At 39.9% G+C, this 10,809-nt stretch overlaps 1 long non-coding RNA gene across 1 annotated transcript; it reads left to right on the plus strand.

Annotated features, from left to right (window-relative positions):
- Nucleotides 1-211: 211 nt before the first annotated feature.
- Nucleotides 212-3,886, plus strand: LOC145549682 (uncharacterized). Its single transcript, XR_014085531.1, has 2 exons — nt 212-818; nt 895-3,886. It is a non-coding gene; the product is annotated as an uncharacterized LOC145549682 (long non-coding RNA).
- The last annotated feature ends 6,923 nt before the right edge of the window (nt 3,887-10,809 follow it).

A 10,809-nucleotide genomic window follows, 5' to 3' on the forward strand; every position in this document is an offset into this window, starting at 1 on the left:
CTTCCTGAATATGGCATTTTTAATACCTGGATTAACTATACCTCTGTGTAATAACTATATTTTTCTGATGTTGTCAATTTGCTCTTACTGTACATTAACTTATTCATTTTTTTTTTGCCATTACGTTTTACCCTTATGTGAATCTGCATAACCCTTGAGTTTGTAGCTCATGATTTTGATTCTCTACTCTTGAATTCATGAAGATCGGGGCACAACTTGATGCTTTTTGAGACAGTTTAGCCTGCTTCATGTTGTCAGACGGGTCCTTTCTAAGTGATGCTACAGGTCAGGTAACCAGGTCCGGATTGTGTTTCTGAATTTTCACTCAGCTTTCCAAATGAATGCTGTTAACTAGCGAATCGACTAGAGGGATGATTAAACTATCTCAAACATTTAAGTAGGGCAAAAAAAAGCAAAACTATGCAAGAAGGCGTACACTTCATAGCACTGTGGGGTGTCAGCTCTCACACGACATTTATTTCTATCTCATTAGTAGCAGCTACACACATTTGAAATCTGCGCACGCACACAGATAAATGTTCAGGGATTTGATTTTGTTTGTTTGCGTGCCTTTGCGCCAGATGTTGCTTATTGTTACAGCGACTCGAGAGCTTTTCCATTTTGGGAGCCCCCCTTGCCTCCATCAGTTTTTTTTTTTTCTCTTTTCATCTCTGACGTCAATGCTTCCAGCCCGCTTCAGAGTGAAAGGGTTTTCCCGCTTAGTGCCTCCTGAGAGCTGCCCCGCTTTTTCACAGGTCACTTGTGTAGAAATTGCGAATCGGCTTCCTGACTGACTTGCCAGCTTCCCCGTCTCCTTTGTTAGGTCTACTTTTTTTTTCCACACAGGTGTTTCTCTAGTGCTTTGTGAACTAATTTGTCTTTTTTTTTTTCCAGCCCGGCGAAATGGCAGAGTGCACACGAACCGATGGCGTCAGCAGGATATGCGCTCACTTCCTTTGAACAAAAAGCTTGTTCCTGTCATTTGACTCGAGGCCATACAATAACTTTGGAAACAAATGAGCAGCTTGGAGGTGAGAGACGGCGTTAGTAGCGTGAAAGCCTTCGGGAAGATTTGAAATCTATTAGACAATCAGCCTGAAGGGATCTGAATACGTGACACGGAGGAGGATTGATGAAAGAAACAAAAAGGGAGGAAATGTAAGACAAACAAAAGGACTAAGCTTTCAGTCCTGAGTGTTAATTACCACATCATCTGTATGACTGCAAGGCTGCTGCACGACTGCCTATACCAGCGGTTCTCAACGTGGGCGGTACCGGCCCCCCAGGGGACGTTCAGAGGACGGCAGGGGGCGCTGGCGGACATTTTTACAAAAGGGGGGCGCTGGGATGCCTTTGGGGGGCGTTTGGTCGAAGGTAAACTTTACACCTTAAATGCACAACAATGCCAGTTTAGACTTTGAGCAACTTGGTAAAACTGTATTGTGTAACATTAAATCATGCTTGGCTGCAACTGTGTCGATAGCAGCTCTTCTTCTGTTCAGCGTTTGTTAGCTTCTGTTAGCTTCTTGGCGCAGCTCCGTTCTCCTGCTACTGGTAGCTAAAATCACGATACCCTCACTGTGTATCCCTCTGAAAAATGAATCCATTTAAATAAAGAAATAAAGAAATCCCTCCATGGGTGATACCACGATAGAGAGCGTTCATTTTATAGCGTTAACACCGGAGCTGTAAGTGGTCCGGTATGAAACCGGGGTGATTGAACACAGCACTTTTAAATTTCAATTATCAGAATGCAGAAATTGTTTCCGTTGTTTTAAAAGGTTTATGTCAGTCTGCCTTTTTCCCATCGATACGTTTCCCGACCGCCCTGCACCTTAGGGGCTTTAAAAAAAAAACAAGACGAGCACATTGCGCAAAACTCTGAGACAGGAGAAGCGAGACATAAAACGGAGCGACGGACTAGATGTGAATTATGGCATAAAAACAGAGAATCCGACGCTGAACAGTGAAAAAATCAACACATGATGTGAAAAACATGACGATTAGGCGGCGCAGCAGGTGATGAGTGAATATTATTCGTCTTATAATGGATAAATGATCAAATAAATCTAGCAACAGGAAAGAAACTAAAGTGGACATAGCAATAAACCAAGAGAGGATAAAACTAATCAAATGAAACTAAATGGAAATGAATGAAGAACAAAATGCAAGAATAAACTAAGAAGCTAAAGTAAATACAGAGGAATAAACTGGTATGGCAAGACCTTTCGAGCAATAATTAATACAGAGACTGTATGGCAAAAATAAACAGACACTATTTCCAGATAAAAGGTAAAATAATATTATTGAAGTGCCATGGGTTTGTTGAGACCATATCTAAAACTGAGAATAAATATATCTTACAGACCATAACAGTAAAGAACTGATCACTTATTTATGTTTTTAATTAGATTTGATATATTTATTTCTTCAATATTATTTTTCATATCAGTGTTAATGTCATGAGGCTGATGACTCCATGACACTTTCAATTTGACTCATTAGGATTTGATTAAGAACCAGATTTGTTCTTTGTAATTTCTGTCCAGTAAAACTATTAATCTATAAATCAATAGACAGGTCTATATAAAGATATGATCCATGTTTCTGTCTCATATTTGTATGGCATTAAAATGATCTGGAACTTTTGTTTTTCCACTGAAAGCTCTGGTTTGAACAATAAATGCCATCTGGGTGAAGTTTTATGGATGATACTCTGATGTCCCATTTTCCTGAAGGCAGCACAGAGCTGCACCACCAGACAAACACTGAAGAGAAGAAGAGCTATGATTAATGTAGTTACAGTTCTACCCATGTTTTAATGTTGCAGAGCTCAGTCGTTTTGCAAATAGTTCAAAGTTTAAACTGGCGTGTTGTACATCTTTTATCTGGTCATTTTGTGTAATATTTAACAACTAGAAAATGACAAAATGAGAATATTTTTTTCACTCTGACTGGCTGCTGTTAGGCCTACCAAGTTTAACTTGAATGTTTGTTGCATTTTTCATAGACGCCTGTGAAAATAATTTCTATTCCCATGACTTTTTTGTTCTCTGGGAAATTATTTTTGATGATAAATACAGAAACAAGCATAAAAATCAAAACATCTAAAATAGTGATAGTAATATTAATGATAAAATAATGGTCAGTGCAAAGTAGCCTGCAAATTTTTTGGTGGGGGGCGGTGAGGGACCTGGATAAAGGCTAGGGGGGCGCTGGCCCAAAAAAGGTTGAGAAACACTGGCCTATACCCTTCATCCCCAACCTATGTCTCTGCCCTCCGTACAGCTTGTGCAAACACACACAACCTACATGGAAAAGCTTTCACACACGCAAACACGCACGCACACACACACACACACACAAGCGCGCGCGTGGTTTCTGCAATCTTGTATAACCCACAGTTCAGAGAAATGAAAGGCCGACTTGTAAACAGACCGATGACTGTTGGCTGCATTGTGGAGCCGGTGCAGCTGACGTCAGCCAGGCCTGATGACTTCATGTGTCCGCTGCCGCCCGAGGAGGTGACAGACAGTTTGGCGGAGGAAGGTGACACCGAATAAACGAGCTGCGCAAGTCAGAAACAAAGAGGTGAGAGGGGGAGACGCTCTGACGAGGCAACGCTGGTTGAAACCAAATGCTTATTGGTACGTTATTAAACCGCTACTACCGTGGCGCTGGTAGACGAATTAGCACCACATCACAGTGACAGACGGTTTCCCTCAGCATCAGACATCAAAACATAGGGTACGGGTGGGCGTTCAGCTCTGTTTTTCCGTAATCGTTTTCCCTGTACGCTTCTTTTTGGGTTTTTTTTGGTGTTCGTTTTGGGTGTGTGATAGAAAGTGGAATGAGAATTTGAATACACTCTTCTGTTTAGCAACAATTTTGAGATTTCAGTGTCTTTTTCGCTTACATGCCCTTTATACTCAGGTGCTGAATTTTGCACCCTAAATGAACATAAACCAAAATCTGCTGTTTTTAGGCTTTTTCTTTCAAATATTCGTGAAAGTACAACTAAATCCCATGTGGAAGCATAACTCCGCCCCCAAACAATTTTTTGAAGAATTCCACCAAAGTGGGTAGAGTCAAGATACACTGAGGGGCGTGGCCTACTGCGGGGATGAGCAGCTGTGGTCAAGACGAAGAAAAACACTGTTGCCAGCTTTAGTGACTTTTCAGACTGTAGCTGTTTGTTTTTTCAAAAAAGCGACTGGTACCAAATCTTTTTTCAGTGCTATTGGATACCTTTGCAACAACACTTGAAGCTGACTGAGGTAGATGGTTTTATACACGAACACAGGGCGGTGATGTAAACATCAACTAAGTTGTGCCATTGTCAGTGGCGTGCCATGGGGTTTCAGTCAATACCCATCAACTATACCTGAACCACACACACGTTGTGCAGGACAATGCAAAAACTGCACAACATGAAGCCACAGGCAGCCAATAATATGCATATGAATAAAAACACGTCAAGTAAAGCAACAATGGTCCCTTGTAACAAATAGAAAAATTTGACTGCAGTTGCCTCCTTCCATCCCAAAGTCGGTTGCAGGCTAAATATTGCAAAATTAAATAATTTTGCACAAAAATATCACAATTTGTACGGAAACTAAACATTGCACCCCTAAAGACCAAAAAATATTATTTGGGTTTTAGTTACTCTTTAAACAAGCTCAGTTTTACATAAGAATGCCTCCAATAGTTAATTAATGTCCATAAAATAAACAGAATAGGATGGATTTGGAACAAAGATTAGTAACAAACTGATTTAATTGTGGTATATTTAGTGCCAAATACTTCCTATGGACACAGTTGTCAAAAATGCCTTTTTACTTTCCTTATTACTACAATTTAATCTAATTTCCACTGACAACAATAAGTTTGCAGACATTAAATGGATGTAGGTTCCATCCATATAAGGTGCTTTATTAAAAGTGTAGCTAGCGCTACTGCATTAGCGGTTTATGCAAAAGCCCGGCTACCGTTGCTAAAAGAGAAGTATTGCTGCATGATTACTTTATTACTGCACATTCAAATATTTTCAGAGCAATAACTGATGCAATAGGGGCGTTTATTAGTGCAAATACGATCTGTTTGGACCTCCACTTGTAGACTTCTCATAGTGACAGCGGCAGAGGGGAGAAATGTGATCGCGCAGCAGAAAGCAGGTGTGCTAACTCTGGTGATTACAAGCCAGCTGTAACAAGAGACAGAAGCCCAGGAGTCAGGCTCAATGACGCAGCTGCTGCATGACTTCTACTCCTCGAAGTTTCCACCGAGACACAACTTCTGACACTCCCGTGTCATAATATCACCACGAGGTGCAACGAGGCCCTGTGACTCTCTGTGATCACTGTTTCTCTGTTCTTTCTCTGTTGCACATCACGGGCCCTCCGGAGAAAAATGAAACGCTCAGGAATTCATCTGGGTAGCAGAGCATTTTACTTTAAACAAATTAGAATAAAGTGTATCGAAAGTACTGCTTCTGCATTAAACTTATTTCAACATTTAGATTCAAATGTTGCAATTGGTTCATTGACAAATAGTTTGTCATGGCTGTTGATTTCTCTTGGCAGTTCAGCATTTACACTCTAAAAATGATCAAATCCCACATAATGTCAAGACGTGCGTAACATATTTGCTAGAGATTCACGATATTGGATTTTTGGTTGATATCTGATATGCCAATATACTAAAACTCATTTGGCCAATAACCGATACCAATACCGCTATTTCTTTTTCCTATACCTACTTACTGAAACCATACGGCTTTCTCTACTGTGGATTTAAAATACTGCATTTTCTTTGCCAATTGTCAATACTTTCACCTTGCATTAAGTTTAATGTCAAATGTATTAATTGCTTTTGCTCTATAAGACAATGACAACACTCAAACAGGGCAAATTTGATGTGCAGAGTTTGGCTTCATTGGTAATAACTGCGGTTGTTGTTTGTTTTTATCTACACTTTAGCATCAGTAAAAAAGAATTAAAATACCTAGAATAACCTGTAATACAAGGAGGAATTAAATATGAAAAATATTAGGAGCGAAAGACAGCATGTGTGTTACTGAGACATAGGCTAACTCGACATGCAGTTACTTGGTAAGAGAGAGAACTGGAATTTATTGCCTGTAGTGGAATGCTCACACAGACGGCAAAGTCTAGTGCACAATATTAACACAGCCCAACGTGCGTCATAGCCCTCACAGCTGACACGGTTTCCCTTACCGTGTGTATGTGTGTGTGAGAGAGAGAAAGAGAGGGAGTCAGTGTGTGCCTTTGTGTTCTGCGCTCCTCTTTAATCTCTTTACTGTAGTGCCACATCAGTCTGGTACTGATGCATGAGCCAAATCCAAGTCCTGTGTAACGTCAACATCATGACGAGAACAATGACAGAGCTGCACGTTAATGCAATGCGCACAGAGAGAGCGGCGTGAAAGGAGTCTGAAATAGAGCTGGCAACGTTACCCAAAACTATTGAAGACAAAAGACCTCCAAGAGAAATAATGCTGTGTAGGAAGCATTATTATTATGGTAATAGTCTTAGACAAAACTATTGTTATTGTTTTGGATGGCAGTCCACTGCTAACACTTGATCTTGAAGCTGAGTAGTTCCCAGATTTGTGGCCAGGACCCCACTGGAGTTAACACAGAAGGTTGGATTCTTCAAATGTCATTCACAAACGCAAGCAAATGCCAAAATGCTAATTGGAAAATATTATTGACGACATAAATCTTTCATGAGACTCGCATCAACCTCCTGTGCCATCAGTAATCTATACTGCTTTGTAAAACTATTCCCTGCTCCTGAACCACATTGTGTTATAGATGAAGGAATATTAAAATTTGTGAATATGCTCTTAAGCTGCAGGGCAGCTAGTTATCATCTGACATTTGTTTAAACTAGTTTATCCAGAACTGTCAGATACTTAATCAGTCTTAGGGTTGAGTCATTTTTTAAATATACATGTAGAGAAAAGGACGTGCAGAAAACTAGATCACAATGTTCCAAAGAGAAAATAGGGTGTGCCGTTATTAACATTTTAATGTTGCATTAATCTGGATATACAACAACTTAAAATATGCATCAAGTAGATTTACCTTGCAGGTTACAGGAATAAAGACTTTACGTTCTGGATCATTTTTAAATGGTCAGAGTTTCTGGGCTGCTCAGTGGGACAAGAAGGTCCACAGTCCAAAAACACAAATTTAATTGAATTGGCTTTTTCTTTAAACTTTATGTTATGTATGAAGATTAAAACAAAATTATCATACAGGGTATATCTTTGATTATTACAAGCTCAGAAAACCAAAATACTTTGCTGCAATGCTGATACTATTACGGTTTGCTGTTGCTTGAAGGGAACACATGAAATTTTCCCTGGTGACCCTGATGATATGTTGTTCCCTCAACATAATAGTTTCATTTGAACATGTTTCTGTTAGCAGTGTAACGGGAATCACGCTCACACTGAATGTAGTCAGTACATATACCAAACAAATACAGCTTTGATTTATACCTGAGCTGTGAGAACGACTTAACTTTGAGACAGTTCTTCCATTTTTTTTCTTGCATGTGACAATAGAGACAGATCGTCATCCTGGTCTCTGTCTGACACAATCAGACTTACAACCAGTTAAGTTACATCCTCACATACAAATGTAGATGCTGTTACCTTCCACTCAACCACAGCGCAAGACGATTTTATTACAATAGGGCCCTCAGTCATTCAGAAGACAAACCATAAGTTTCCATTCAGATAAAGTTAAACACACTTATTTTCCTTAACATAACACATGCAAAAAAACATTTGCAATCATAAATCTGTGAGAGAATTTTTCTGCCATAATTCGAGAGCACACATATTCATTTTGAAAGCAGGACTTCCTGCCTTTCTACTCAAAACTTCTGTTCTCTTTCAAATATTCGCTGTGCTTTCTCAAACCTTTCTCCTGACACTCAAAACACAAAATCTCCGCTTGCAAACCTCTCTGCTCGCTTGCGAATCATTTTCTGCTGCGCTTGGAAGAGAAAAGTACCGTCGCCTGGCAACCTCTCAATTAATCAATAAAATTTTATTTGTATAGTACATTTCAGCAGCAAGGCATTTCAAAGTGCTTTACATAATAAAAAACCCAGCATGTGACATTGAATAAACAATAAGAAAGAGAAAGAGATTTTGAAAAAAAAAAAAAGATAAAAACATTAAAACCCGCACCCCTTTTAGGACTTCAGTCGTTTAACTGGGATTCTAACCCTCTGGGACTTTAGTCAAAAACGCCATTTGACAAGGACACCAATAGGTTTTTAGTTGAAACGCCGTCAACTGGAACTCTAAACCCTCTGGACTTCTTTCCTAAGAACTTGTAGTCAAAACACCGTTTGACAAGGACTTTAAGCCTCCAGATTTTTAGTCAAAACGCCATTTGACAAGGACTCTAAACCTCTCAGCCAATAGAATGAAAGTGTTACACTGGATGCGTTTGTTTCCTTCCAGTGGGTGTGCCTGTGTGGCTAGTGGCTACTATCGATTGTAGCAACTTGCGCGGCCCACTGTGATTGTAAACAGTAGTACACATACTACTGCCCAGGCAACAAGTAGAAATTGTAACAAAACTACAAATTAAAAGGGCAAAAAGAGAACAATATCCACTAGAAGAGAAAAGATGAGGTGGCTCATCTCTTGCCACCTCGTTGCGAGCGTCCTGAGTGATTGCTAGCACAAGACTGAAACTTACATGTGATTGTCACGGATGCGGAAAAATGTCAAGGATGCTGCTGTTATCAGGCCCAGTTTTTTCTGGGATATTTGCTATATACATAAAAAAATAACTAAAAATAAAAATAAAACCCATACAGCTATTTATAGAAAGGACGTCTGTCTGACAGAACATGAAAAAGCTCCCACCACCTGTAGATCATTTACATCAGGGGTCCCCAAACTTTTTCCTGTGAGGGCCACATAACTTTTCCCTTCTCTGGTGGCGGGCCGGAGTCAAGTTTGTAACAGAAAAAGTGACGATTGTAGGAGGTGACGATTGTAGGAGTGTCTAAATGTAAAAATTTATTGTTTTCCAAAAAGCACAATCAAATAACCCTCTCTGGGTTCTTCACAGAAAAAATTCAGGAAGGATTATAGTCCGTATTTTCCGAACTATGAGCCGCACCGGACTATAAACCACAACCCCAAAGTTTTTTTTTTTATATATATATAAACCAGTAAACATACACATCTAAACCGCAGATATCTCTGCCGCTCCAGGTTTTCCACAACGATGCAGCAGCAGCAGAGGGGGGCGGACACCCAAAATTTGAGTCATAACAGGTCAATTGAATATCACATTTATTACGGTTGAAAATGAAAAAATTGCCAAGTTTAGATTTAACTGAACTGATTACGGTAGTTTCCGAATGGTAACTGTAACAGTAAAAGTGCTGATACTTCGTGTTGCTACTAGCATGTGCTAAATGAAAATGGGCGCTTTCTTCTTCTGCTGCTGCTGCTTCTTCTTTAGATTTCAACGGCAGCTTGCATCCATTATCGTTGCACTACTGTCATCTACTGGATCCTAATATCTATACCTCAAATTCTCATAATGATCCCAGTATTATTTAAAAAAACGAAAAATCTTCTTTTTCCCCTCAATGCTATTTAACTGATTAACAACATACTCAAATTTCAATTCCCTATTAAAACCTAATTCCGTTTTAATGGGCGCTTTCTTTTATTTCCAATTTTGACTTCCAATGATTCACTTCCTGCTAAAGAGCCCCCTGGTGGTTGAAGAAAAATCCACATATTAACGGCTCATAGTCTGGAAAATACGGTATATGAAAAAAAATCTGAATGCTCTCTGGTATTGTTCAGGGGGCCGGACCAAATGTGGAGGCGGGCCGGATCCGGCCCACTCACCACTGATTTACAGGATGACCTTTTGGATGTCCAGCAGGAAAACAAACACTTGACTAGGTGAAAGGTGAGTAAATATTCCTGCCGCAGGCTAAAGGAGTTTGAACTTTTTCAGTAGATAGTTCTGCACCTCTTACAACGAACAGACCTGAAATACTTTCTGCTATAATGCTTATATGTTCATTAAAAGGAGAAAAGGACTGAGTTATTGTATGGCTCATTCTCGACTTGCATTAATCTCATCCTCCTCTGCGTTTTCATGTTAATGATAATCCTTGATTATGTGTCCACCCTGTTGGGGTTTTGTTTTTGACCAAGCGGGAGACACTGGCAGCTAGGCTTCCTTCTGTCCAGTCCTAGAGGTGGACACTTTGCAGAGTGAATGTCCTGATGCTGGGCCTCATGTCTGAGCTCAAACCCAAAGCAGCAAAGGAAGCGGTGGTGACTCCTGCTACCCTGTGGGAAGTAGGACAGTCATAAATAGGTAGACTTTCTGCACGACTAAAACATCCTACTTATTTATTATTTACTGTAAGTCTTTCTGCTGCTTAAGCATCAAGAAGCATGCTCCCTCCCAAGCGATGCTTAATGGAAGCTTAATTCATTGAGATCCTCCAGAAAGAAAACACCATACATTTCTGTGTTGTATTGTTTTTAATCGTAAAGTAAGTCACTTTTAAAAATTGTTAATAGGGGTCAAATTACAAAACTGTAACCAGCATCCTATTTTAGTAATATAATTAAAATAGGCCGTTTTCTGTTTGGCCACAGCGAGGGGAAAAAACCTTCTGTAGTGGTTTTGTTCACATGATGACATGTGATTGCGTTTCGTGTGTCTCAACCCCAGTTTCTGTAACGGCAGGGTGCTGATTAGCTGCAGCTGCCCGTGT

The sequence above is a fragment of the Poecilia reticulata genome, chromosome 2, assembly GCF_904066995.2.
Source record: "Poecilia reticulata chromosome 2, P_reticulata-male-v2, whole genome shotgun sequence".
NCBI lineage: Eukaryota > Metazoa > Chordata > Actinopteri > Cyprinodontiformes > Poeciliidae > Poecilia > Poecilia reticulata.